Raw genomic sequence first — 13278 nt, forward strand, 5'->3', positions numbered from 1 at the left:
ATTAAATTTCCTCCAGCTGGTGCTTTGCTCTGACACTGACATTGTTAGGGATGATTAGCATTCCACAACATCCAAGTTCACAGTGTCAGTGGGCTGTCTGTGAGCTTGTCTGGATGAATAGAAAGTCATTCTAATCCTGTTAATATCATTAACAAAAAAATAACATGCTGGAAAGATTTGGGTTTGAACTTCTGTCTTTTATCTGCTAAATTTCCATTTTAAATTTAATCAGAACAGACATACTTCTCATGCTGAAAGCAGCTCAGTAATAGCTGACATTTATTGAATATTCACTACAACCATGCAGTGTACAAAGAACATGCCTTATCACACTTCATCCTTTCAAATCCCTGTGAGGTACCTGTGATTACTCTGCATATTTTACAAATGAGAAAACCAGGTCTCAGATTAATAACGTGCCGAAGGTCACATAACTGGGAGACTGTAGAATCTAGGCTTCATGGCTCCAGTTTCTATGCTCTTAAATATGATGCTTCCGTATTTCCAGTATTGGATAGAATACACTCGTGAAATAAAAATAAAATCCTAAACTTCCCAAGCAACTGAACAAACCCCATTGGCCAAGGAGACCCCAGAAAAACTTACAACTAAGTTTCCTAGGCATGAAGGGATGGGAGGTTGGTCAAGCCTCATTACACATCCCCTTCCTTGATAACTACCATTAGACTTTTTTTCTCTCAAAGTTAAACAGAAAGCAGCCCTAGAAAACAAAGAATGGAAGACTGGCTCCTCCTCTAAGTTCAACCAACCACCTGACACCACTACTGAACTCCTTTCCCCTTTCATAATTTGGACACAGCCACTGACTAGCATTCCTTTCTGATAAGGGACCGCCAACCACAGACTGGTTCTGGCCAACCCATAGAGACCACTCACAAGGTACATCTGTGCCCTCTATTTCACTTTTTGATGTATACAGCCTAATTTTACTACATTTTAATGTTGTCTCCGCCCCAAAGTGAACATGGAACGTATGTAACATACATGTTTGTTTACCATACATGTGAAACAATCCTCTCATGAATACTCCTGGCCCCTCCTATAGCCTGTTAAATATGTATGTCTAGCTGATCTGCCTAGCATAACATTTCTGTGACACTTTCTCTTCCTCAAAGTGACTGCTTTTGGTTACTGCAAGAGGATATGCCTGTCAGGCTGCAGGTTGCAACCCTTTATATGATACAAAGTTCTTTCTTTCAAATTTATAGATTTCATGATTTCAACTTGATATACTTTAAAATATGAATCCATTAGAAACTCAAGATAATAGCTATCTGAATTTCTCAATGTTGCTTTATTAAGAAAAGATAATCGAAGAAATAAGTCATCCAACGCTATAAATATCAAAGCATTATTCACATCACAAAACGTTGTAAGCATTAGAATCACTGCTTAATTAAGAATTCATTAACTATTCATTGTTGCATAACAACTTACCCCAAAACTTGGTCGCTTAAAACAATACTAATCATTTCCCTTCACAGTTTCTGTGAATCAGGTAGAAATGGCTTGGCTGGATAGTCATGGCTCTGGGTCTCTAATGAGTTGCTCTCCAGTGTCAGTCAGGATTATAGTGTCTGAAGCCTAACCGGAACTGGAGGATCTGCTTCAAGATAGCTCAGCCACATGGTAGCAATGTGGGTGGCAGTGGCAGCTGTTGGCAGGAGGCCTCAGTTTCTCTCTAAATGGGCCTCTCCACAGAGCTGCTTGAGCATCCTCAAAGCATGGCTTCCCCACAAAGTGAGCAATCCAAGAGACCAAGGTGGAAGCTGCAATGTCTTCCATGACCTATTTTCAGATGTCATGTGCTGTCACTTCTATCATATTCTCTTGGTCTCAGAAGTTGGCTATGACTCATTGTAGGCGAAGACTCCACGAAACAGTGAATACCAGCAGGCAAGAATCACTGGGGGTCGATCTTGAGGATGGCTACACAAAGAAAAAAAACTTTTTTGTTTGATGAATACTTGGAAAACCACAGTGTGTGGGAGGTGAGGCCCCCAAGGTGTTTTCTAGGTCATCCTAGTCAGTGCTAGAGCAGCTTTCCAAGGGAGTGGGAGTCTACTGTTTATAGGCCTTTGGTTTCAGAGAGTAGAATAGGCTAGCTGAACATGAGAGCAATATTACTCCAGAAAACAGAGAGGAATGAAGGTAAAGGAAGCCAAAAATATTTTTCTCCAAAATATACTTCTTTGGCATATTTTGAAATGGCTATTCAGAGGGCCTGCACATAGGAATACCTCTTTGCAAACCCTTTTGTGGAGGAGATTTGCATCTGTAGGAAAATCTGCACTGGTGAAATAAATAGCCAGGCTTTCTTGTGGTCCCACACCTTGATCTGATCTAGTAAGGATTGGCTCATGGGAGAGGGAGACTAAGAGTCTGACACCTTTGGGGGTCTCACAGAAACTTCTTATCTCTGAGAGCGGCCACCTGTGAGATTTCACCTGCAGAACAAGAGCACCTTTGCAAGCCAGGACTATCCTCTATCTTTCTCCCACAACCAGTCTTTCCAGGATCCAAGTCCCCATTCTTTCTCTAACCTCAGGATGGTATAAACTTTACCCATCTGGCCCTTTCTTTGAGCTTTCCGATTTTATCTGACTCCCATGCACACATGCGCACATTAATAAATTTTGTATGCCTTTTCTCCTGTTAGTCAATTGATTTTCAGAGAACTTTCAGAAGGTGAAAGGGAGGTTTTCCCTTTGCCCCTACAAGGAGGAGGGAAGAAAAAGAGTAGAAAGATGAGGCAGACAGGGAGAACATTTTGGCAAAGTTCTGAAATATTTAATGAGAAATTTTATTTCATTAAGTGTGTGTGTCTGTGTGTGTGTGTGTGTGTGTGTGTGTGTGTGTTGGGTGATATGGTTTGGCTATGCCCTCCCGCCACCACCACAAATCTCATCTTGAATTGTAGCTCCCATAATTCCCACATGCTGTGGGGCCTGGTGGGAGATAAAGGAATCATGGAGGCGGTTTCCCCTGTACTGTTCTCATGGTAGTAAGTAAGTCTCATGAGATATGATGGTTTTAGAAGGGGTTTCCCCTTTTGCTTGGCTCTCATTCTCTCTTGCCTGCCACCAAGTAAGATGTGCCTTTTGCCTTCCACCATTATTGTGAGCCCTCCCCAGCCACATGGAACTGTGAGTCCATTAAACTTCTTTTTCTTTATAAATTATTCAGTCTCGGGTATGTCATTATCAGCAGCATGAAAATGGACTAATGCAGTGGGCAACGCCAATTCATTTCTGTATATTCTTACTAAGTTTTTGCTAGCACCTACAATAATTGTAAAGTACTGTGGAATTGCATTTGTTTTTGATATGCAAGAAATGCTGAATTATGGTTTAAACTGAGCATGGACTGAAAAGGAACATTCCACCCAAGACCCCATCACATCTAGGGAATACAACTCTATCATTGTCCTGTTAAAACTGGACAGAGTCTCTCTCTCTGGAGAAACTATCTCACAACTTATTTTAAAAGAACGATATATTCATTGTTTTCACAGTGTAATCAAGGATACTTTAATGAAGTATTAAGGGAAAAAAAGACAGGTCAATGGGATACTTCAGTGGCTGATTTTGAAGGCCGTAGAATCTCTTTCATTGGAAATTTCCAGCAATTAGCTAGAAAAAAAAGAGATACAAACAAGTGTTCATTCTTGCATTACCCCACCCCGATTATCAACTCTCTTCATTAAAACTATAACTTGAATTTACTTTGTACTTTGAGAGGAGCTGAATCAGGTCACCTTGAAATTTCTGTCGGCTTTACATTCCTATACTTTTCTAGGTAATAATTGATAGAGAAATGCTTAAAATAGCATGCAGAAACATGTTATGAATATAATAAAAATTTGTCTTTCTGGGGGTGACATATGCATTTTAAAGTTCCCATATGTAGATGTTGACTAGAACCAGAGGCTTTTTTTTATTCTATTACTGTCTTGTTTCATGTTTCCTTATGGTGTATGTTTTACATCACATTTAGAAACGATTTTCAAGTTTTTCATGAACTTTTTTGTCCTTTAAAAATAAGAATGTCCTCTTTCAGAGACTGTGCATTCGCCATGATCAATTGTTTCCTTATGTTTGAAAACCACAGGTGATGTCTGAGACCCCATCATGGCAGTCTTGACAATGAATTGGTCTGAAACTCCCTGGTGTATTTACCTCCAAATGCCTATAGATTCTTGGTAAGTGTTTTAGATTAATTTTGCCTCTTTTTTTTTTTTTTTTTTTTTTTTTTGAGACGGCGTCTCGCTCTGTCGCCCAGGCTGGAGTGCAGTGGCCAGATCTTAGCTCACTGCAAGCTCCGCCTCCCAGGTTCACGCCATTCTCCTGCCTCAGCCTCCCGAGTAGCTGGGACTACAGGCGCTCGCCACCTCGCCCGGCTAGTTTTTTGTATTTTTTAGTAGAAACGGGGTTTCACCGGGTTAGCCAGGATGGTCTTGATCTCCTGACCTCATGATCCGCCCGTCTCGGCCTCCCAAAGTGCTGGGATTACAGACTTGAACCACCTCGCCCAGCCAATTTTGCCTCTTTTAATTAATGAACAATTCATTACAAATTCAGATTACCAACATGACTTGGAGCATAATATATTCGTGTTACAAAAATTGTCTCCTGGGCCCAGCACAGTGGCTCACACCTGTAGTCCTAGCACTTTGGGAGGCTGAGGTGGGCAGACCGCTTGAGCCCAGGAATTCAAGACCAGCCTGGGCATCCTGGTGAAACAGCATCTCTACAAAAGTGATGGTGTGTGCCTGTTGTCCCAGCTACTTTGGAGGCTGAGTGGGGCGGATCGCCTGAGCTGCAGTGAGCTGTGATTGTGCCACTCCACTCCAGCCTGGGCAACGGAGAAAGAAAAAAAAATTTTTTAATTAAAAAATAAAATAAAATTGTCTTCTGAAATAGATTTGAAAAAAGAAAAGCAGCTTTAAGTTTAATAGAAAGTATAGCTTCAAGTTTGATACATGGTATAGGCTGTCTTCCTGCCTTCCTCTATTTTCATGTAAGACCGTTTACCAGGGAAAAGAAAAAATTATTGTTGGATAAAGTCACTTAAAAGGTTTTGCCATCAGAGGTTTCCAGAATCAGGATGAAATTTACAGTTAATTGTCTATGTGCAAAGAACTGATTGCTCAGTTACCCAAACAAAATTCTCCCTTTTGATAAGCACCTATTGGCCAATTCCTCCACCTATTTGTATCTTACACAGAGATTATAAGAAAGAAAATAAAACTAAATATCCAACAAGAAAAATAATCTGCTATTTGGGAAAGAAAAATTAAATTTTATATTAGCAAAATTGTTGCTAAGGGATAGATTTGCCAGATAAAAAGCAGAATATTCTATTAAATTTGAATTGCAGATACACAATGAATACATTTTTAGCATAACTATGTCCCAAATATTTTACTGAGTGGCCTATATTGTCACTTGCTAAATCTGGTAACCCTGCTAAGGAGTTTTGAGGATCCTTCATTTTCCTCCTCCTAGTTCTAATGATCGTGAAGTTACCTAAAGAAGAATTAGGACAGTATATTGCTCTGGAGGATGACATGTTTGGCAGAGAGATAAAATGTCTGTTTTCTAACCATTTAGTATGGTTAGAAACAAATGGCCAAATAAATAGTACCAGGAATGATTTGTTAGCATGTGGTCAGTCTCACACAAAGCATGATAATAATTTTAAAAGACTGGAAGCTCTGACTTGCAGCAAAGCCCTGACCCTGCTGCTCCTAGCTCAGTAACTGCAGGCATGAAATTTCATTGAAATCACAGTTTTGTCATCTGGAAATAGGTATCTTCATACTTACACTACATGTCAGTCATGAAGATAAAGTAAAGTAAAACACTTGGCAAGTGGCAGTCACCCACTAAATGTAGACTTGCCTTATTTCTCTTAAAAATAGATGGAAGAGCCTGAGACTCCAAGACTCTGAAGGAAGAAATGCCACCTGCTACTAAACTCCTTAAATTACCTGGCCTGCTCTAAGTTATAGGGATAAGAAGAGACAACTTGTTAGAAAGGTTAACCTGTTTTAAAAACAAGGTAACTGAGGAAGGGCTAATCACAACAGAGCCATGGTGAATTGTATTTAATCCGTGGTTTTGTTCTGTTTTTGTTTTTGTGTGTTTTCAAAATGTGATAGTCACCATCCTCACTGATCAAGAGCAGCCATAATCAGGTGAATTAAAAACATCTGGAGACAGAGGTTTCTCCCTCAAAACACAGTGATGAGGACAAGGAGTAGAGCAAGGCCTTACAAGTCAGGGCCTCATGAGAGAGCAACTAAGGCCAGGGGAATCCAGGCGCCTCCCAGAACCATTGTGTTTGGGGAATGCCATGCATAAATAGAGCAATGAGCCCATAACACAGGCTGCTGCGTTTTATTGGTGGCGTTTTAAAATAATCAGTATCTACAAAGAATCTCAGAAGGCTACAGAGGCCCAGGCTACTTTTGTTTATTGAAAAGGAAGAAATGCCAACACAGAAAAGAAGTGTTAGGTAAACATTTTAAATGTTCAGTCCTGACTATGTACCTCTGCAACTGCCTGGATATGCCAATTTGGAGGTAATGTTAGTGAAAGGAAGCTTTTGGCCACAGCAGAGAAGAGGGCTGTAGTCCATTTTCACACTGCTATAAAGATACTACTTGAGACTAGGTAATAGATGAAGGATAGAGATTTAATTGACTCACAATTCTGCATGGCTGGAGAGGCCTCAAGAAAGTTACAATCATGGCAGAAGGTGAAAGGGAAGCAAGGTATGTCTCATATGGTGGCAGGAGAGAGAGAACATACAGGGGAAATGCCAGACACTTATCAAACAACCAGATCTTGTGAGAACTCCCTCACTATCACAAGAACAGCTTGGGGGAAACCACACCCATGATTCAATCACCAACCACCAGGTTCTTCCCTCGACATGTGGGGATTACAATTCCAGATGAGATTTGGGTGGGGACACACAGCCAAACCATATCAAAGTCCAGTGGTTCTCAAGGATAAGGGTCTCCCCAATTAAGAGCAGAGCAGGCAATGCAATTCTATTTAGGAGTAATTTCTTTTCAACATGTTGCTGTAACTTGGATAGATTTTCTTTATTTTTATTTTTGAGATAGGGTCTCCCTCCTTCACCCAGGCTGAAGTGCAGAGGTGCAATCATAGCTTACTGCTGCCTCGAGCTCCAGATGCATGCAATCCTCCCACTTCAGCCTCCCAAGTAGCTGGAACTATAGGTTCATGCCACACTGCCTGGCTGGTTTTTGTTTTTGTTTGTTTGTTTGTTTGTTTGTAGAGATGAGGGCTCCCTGTGTTGACCAGGCTGGTTTCGAATCATGGACCTCAGGCATTCCACCCACCTTGTCCTCCCAAAGTTCTGGGATTACTAGTGTGAGCCACCACACCCAGTGAGATTTTCTTGTTTTCAAGGATAAATTAACATTACTTAACTGATGGGGTACTGATGAAATCAACATTGACATTTTTATGATTTTTGTTTGTTTCATTTTGCACTATCTATGCTTTTTTCAGTCCATTATCTACAACCAACATCAGTTTCTAAGCTGCCCTTATTCATATACACTGGTGCCACCTTGCTAAGCAACCAAGGCAACTAAAATGTTCCATCAGAGTTCCCCTGCCGATCTTACACTTTTAAAAATCTATTAAAACATCAGAGCTGAAATCCAAACTGCTTCAACCTGTATTCCAGCCTATTGGAGCAAATTTTACTTAGTTCAGATCATTTGTTCTGAGAAGCAGAAATGTTAGATAACATATTCTCATTCTGAAAAATTGTCTCAGAAATCAGCGACAAAAGTTGCTAAGAAATGCCATAAATTCTTAGAAGACAAACTCAAAGTAATTTGTTTCCCATAGAATCTCGATGAGTTTCAGTTAGTAATTTATGGAGATGTTTTCCTGCATCAATACACTGTAGTTTAGTGAATAATAACCAGGTAGCAAAAATATTGAAAAACAGATTACAAAATAGTGCCAAGTAGAACTTTTAGAATCTTTCCAAGTAAAGGTGACTTAGAGAAGTTATGGCATCATTCTTAGAGTGATGAATGAAGCTCAGAGAGTTTAATTATTTTTAATGTACTTACAAATATATAAGTAATGAATTAATTACAAGAATCTATAAGTTGACTTGATTTTCATATATAACTAAAGACTATATTAAAAGGAGAAATTTTCTTGAAGTTGCTTACTTCTAACCAAAAGCATATTGATAAAGTTTGGGATTTTTTTTTTTTTTTACTTGACAGGTATTTCTTGCCACACTTCTTAGTGGTCAAAGAATGACTTCTCCAAGATAAACATTGACACTTGTTTTTTAAAAAATGTTCACCCTTTTTCCCTCCAGCCCAGACAAGGCTCAAATGCACTGCTGCAACTTCTGTGCCATGGGCCCTTCCTGTCCCATGTTTCCCAAGGAAAGACAAGTCTTTCTTTCCCGGATACAGATCTGAGGATTGTGGTTTCCTATTAAATATCATTTATTTTTATGCCATCCATATAACTATCATTCAAATAAAGGAGAAATGCTAACCCATGGGCATCAAAGTGTCATCATTTTCTTTATTCTTTTCTTTCTTTCTTTTTTTTTTTTTTGAGACAGAGTCTTGCTCTGTCACCTAGGGTGGAGTGCAGTGGCGCAATCTCGGCTCACTGCAACCTCTGCCCCCCGGTTCAAGCAATTCTCCTACCTCAGCCTCTTGAGTAGCTGGGATTACAGGTGTGCGCCAACATGCCAAGCTAATTTTTGTACTTTTAGTAGAGACGGATTTTCACCATGTTGGTGAGACTGGTCTCAAACTCCTGGCCTCAAGTGATCCACCTGCCTCAGCCTCCCAAAATGCTGGGATTACTAGCATGAGTCACCACTGCACCCAGCCCAAAGTAATCATCATTTTAATTCTCTCATGAAACATACGATCTTTCAGGTTCGAAATTCTCATTTCCTCTGTGTGATGGTAAATAGTAAGTGTCAACTTGACTGGCTTGAGGCATGCCTCGATGACTGGTGAAGTATTGTTTCTGGGTGTGTCTGTGAGGGGGTTACCAGAGGAGACTGACATGTGAGTCAGTGGAATGCTGTCAACGTAGACAGGCACCATCCAACTGGCTGCTGGTGCCATCAGGGCAAAGCTGGTGGGACAAATGAGATACTCACTTTGCAGAGCTTCCTCTGTCTCCTTCTCAGGGCAGCCACTTTTCTCCTCCTGCCCTTGGATGTCAGATTTGAAGTTCTTCAGTCTTTGGACTTTGAGACTTGTGCCAGCAACCTCCTGGGGCTCTAGGGCCTTTGTCCTCAGACTGCACTGTCAGCTTCCCTGGTTTTGAGGCTTGGACTGAGTCACTACCAGCATCTCTCTTTCCCCAGCTTGCAGGTGGCCTATTGCGGGACTTCACCTTCATAATTATGTGGGCCAGTTCTCCCTAATCAACTCATATATTGGTTCTGTCCCTCTGGAGAACTCTGACTACTACAGTCTCAAACACATAGCAAGCTGTGTCACAAAAACAGAATATTACATGCCGAATTTTGTCCTTCCAGAATTCATATGTTGAAGGCCTAACTCCTAGTACCTCAGCATGTGACTGTACTTGGAAATAAGGTCTTTACGGGTTAATTAAGCTACAATTAGGTCATTAGAGTAGACCCGAATCCAACAGGACTGATGTTCCTTAAGAAAAGGGAATTAAGACACTCACAGGTAGCAGAAGGAAGACCATGTGAATACCAGGGAGGAAAGGACAGCTGCCTACAAGCCAAGGAGAGAGGCCTCAGGAGAAACCAGCCCTGCTGACGTCTTGATCCAGGCCTTCAGAATTGAGAGAAAATAAATTCTGCTCTTTAAGCCAGCCTGTCTAGCGTACTTTGTTTCATCAGACATAAAAAACGAATCCAGAGAATAAGAACTAGATTCATGGCCCAGCTCTGCAATTTACTTGGACAAGTGACTTAAACCCTCAAAACTGTAGGATGTATATCTCCCAAATGGAGATAATGCTTTCATTTAAAACTCTTAATAGGCTCATGGTTTTAAATTCTGCCTCCACATCACTGACTCTAAATGTCTTTCTCCTGCCTTTCCCCTAAATCTATGCTTATAGCCACATGCCCCTTCACATCTCCACTAGGACATTTAAAGGTCATTGCAGATTGAATATGGCCAACCCAGAATTCCTGGTCTTTCCCAACAAAAACTCAATTCTCCTTAGTAAGTGGCAACTCCAACATTCTAGTTACTTAGGTCAACAATCATAGAGTCATACCTGACTCCTCTTTTTACCTCATGCCTCACATCAAATTCATCACCAACACCTGTTAACTCTACCTTCAAAACATATTCAGGCTTATGAATTGACAGACAGATCAATGGAATTGAATAGAGAGCACAGAAATTGACCTATTTTCTGTATAAATCTAGTATATGTGTGTGTGTGTTGGGTGATAAGGTTTGGCTGTTTTCTATATAAATCTAGTGTGTGTGTGTGTGTGTTGAGTGACACAATTTGGCTATGCCTTCCCGTTATAACACCTCATAATACCTATGAGGTATTATCTCAAATCACTGAGGCAAAGATAGTCTTTTTTTTAAAAAAATGGTGTTGGGACATCTGGATAGCCATTTGGCAAAGATGAAATTAAATTCATTACTCATACCATACATGAGCATAAACTCCAAATGGACCCAAGTCTAAATGTAAAAAATAAAGTAATAGAATACTAGATGAAAGCATGGGTAACTGCCTCTTTAACCTCCATGTAGGTAAAGGCTTTCTAAGTGGGACTTGAAATTTTGAGCAATAAGCACTATTCACAATAGCAAAGACATAGGATCAACCTGAATACCCAACAATGGTAGACTGGATAAAGAAAATTTGGTACATATGTACCACTGAATACTATGCAGCCATAAAAAAGAATGAGATCATGTCCTTTGCAGGGACATAGATGGAGCTGGAGGTCATTATCCTTAGCAAACTACCGCAGGAACCAATAACCAAATACTGCATGTTCTCACTTAGAAGTGGGAGCGAAATGGTGAGAACACATGGACACCTAGAGGGAAACAACAGACACTGGGGTTTTCTGGAGGGTGGAGGTTGGGAGGAAGGAGAGGATCAGGAAAAACATCTAATGGGTACTGGGCTTAACACCTGGGTGATGAAATAATCTGCACCACAAACCCCCATGACACAAGCTTACCCATGTAACAACCCTGCTCTTGTACCCCTGAAACTTAATGCAAAAGTTTAAAAATTCCAAGCAATAAATGAAATCACAAATAAATATAACTATAAGAAAATACATTTTTTGCATGGCAAAAACATTGTAAATAAAATCAAAAGACAAATGACAAACTGTGAGACAATATTTGCAACATATCTCTCAGGTAAATCCTTCATATACAATGAATTGTTTTAATTGAGAGAAAAAGAAATCTATAGAAAAATAGACAAAAGACACAAACAGATGATTCACAATAAAAGAATCTAAAATTTATCTTAAATATATGAAAAAATGTTCTATCTCATAATAAGTGGAATACAAATCAAAACTACACTGAAGTACCATTTCTGACTCCTCAGATTGGCAAAAATTCAAAAGCCTGATAATACAGCCTCTTGGTAAGGCTTAGGAACAACAGGTACTTTCCCATGTTTCTGCTGGGAACGTAAAGTGACATTGCTCCTTTGAAGTCAAAGTTAGTAATATTTACAAAATTACTTGCCAATTTACTATTGTCCCAGTTATCCCACTGCTAGGAATTTATTCTGAAAATACCATCAATCATTACAAAAATACGTATGCACAAAGTTATTATTTGTAGCATTACTTGTAAATATAAGACATTGAAAACTTCCTAAATGGTCAAGCATAAGAGATTGGTTGGATAAATTATTGTTCTACACACAATGGGATGATCTACAGCTCTAACAAAAATACTGAGAAAGGACTGGGCACAGTGACTCAGGCCTATAATCCCACCACATTGAGAGGCTGAGGCAGAGGATTGCCTGAAGCCAGCCCGGGAAATATAGCAAGTCCTTGTCTCTACATAAAATGTAAAAAGTACCTGAGCATGGTTGGCATGTGCCTGTAGTCCCAGCTACTTGGGAGGCTGAGGTGGAAAGATTGCTTGAGACCAAGAATTTGAGACTGCAGTGAGCCATGATCATGCCACTGCACTCCAACCTTGGTGACAGAGTGAGACCCTGTCTTTAAGAAAAAAAAAAAACAGATTGAGAAAGATCTCTATGAATTGATGTGGAATAATTTTCAGGAGATATTTAGAATGGCAAAATTTGCATAATAAGAGAGAATAAGAAAGTACGCATCTGTTTTCTTATCATTACAAAAAATCAAACGAAAGAAAACCCACAAGAACAGCAAATCTAGAAAATGGTGAAATTGGCTAGAAAAGGTAGTGATGCTATAATACAAGAGTAGTATTGCAAAGTATATACTCAGAGAATTTTGACTTTTAAAAGCATGATAATATCCTACACATTCAAAAATAAAATTATATCAATAAAGACAAGGGACAAAAAGCAAAACAAAGCAAACCAAAACAAGTGAACCTGACTATGTCATGTGAATACCACAGCCACACAGAAAAAAAAAAAGAGAGGAAGGGAGGAACAGGGTTGGCAGATAGAGCGAGAATTTTTTTTGAAAAAGACAAAAAACAAGACACTTAGTTAAATTTTAATTTTAAATAAGTAACACAAAATTTTAAATACAAGTATGTCACCTGCAATTTGTTGCCACCCAACACCCCATCTCCTCCCTACCTCTGTGGCCTCATCTGGTATTTCTCACTCAGCTCCCACCACATGAACTTTCCTGTTTCTCGGAGGTGCCAAGCAGTCCCCGCCTCCGGGGCTTTGCGCAGACTGATAAGGCTCTTCCTCTTCACCTCTTTAGGATTCCGGTCAGAGGTCACCACAATTGAGAGATCTTGCCTGCCTATCACAGTCCTTTTTTCTCTTACTCTGCTCTATTGTTGTTTACACCAAAACCTACTAGAAAATGTATAAATACATCTGTGTACCATATGTGTGTGTGTGTTAGCATGTCACATAGTTAGTACTCAATCATCATTTGATGAAGGAAGAAAAGATATTGGTTGTGCCAGTTGAGTGAGTGCAGATGCAAAGCCCTGGACCCTCTGCAAATGTTACTTCCCATTCTTCACCCACTCATCTTTGCATAAAGGGCCTA

The 13278-nt window shown here is 39.9% G+C and overlaps 1 protein-coding gene across 5 annotated transcripts in view; it reads right to left on the bottom strand.

Annotated features, from left to right (window-relative positions):
- The window catches only part of CTXN3 (cortexin 3), a 52360-nt gene extending 39419 nt beyond the window's left edge, over positions 1–12941 (bottom strand). For 2 of the 5 annotated variants that reach the window (XM_033181370.1, XM_033181367.1), the window contains exons 1-2: positions 12849–12940; positions 1459–1950 (exon numbers count right to left, since the gene is read on the bottom strand). The gene's annotated coding sequence lies outside the window, so the exon portion shown is untranslated. Of the gene's footprint in view, positions 1–1458; positions 1951–9216; positions 10559–12848 lie in introns of those variants that run through there. The other 3 variants (XM_033181368.1, XM_033181371.1, XM_033181372.1) reach the window with 3 other exon arrangements.
- Positions 12942–13278: the final 337 nt, after the last annotated feature.

This window comes from Trachypithecus francoisi, unplaced genomic scaffold (genome assembly GCF_009764315.1).
Source record: "Trachypithecus francoisi isolate TF-2019V2 unplaced genomic scaffold, Tfra_2.0 Lachesis_group2, whole genome shotgun sequence".
Classification (NCBI taxonomy): domain Eukaryota; kingdom Metazoa; phylum Chordata; class Mammalia; order Primates; family Cercopithecidae; genus Trachypithecus; species Trachypithecus francoisi.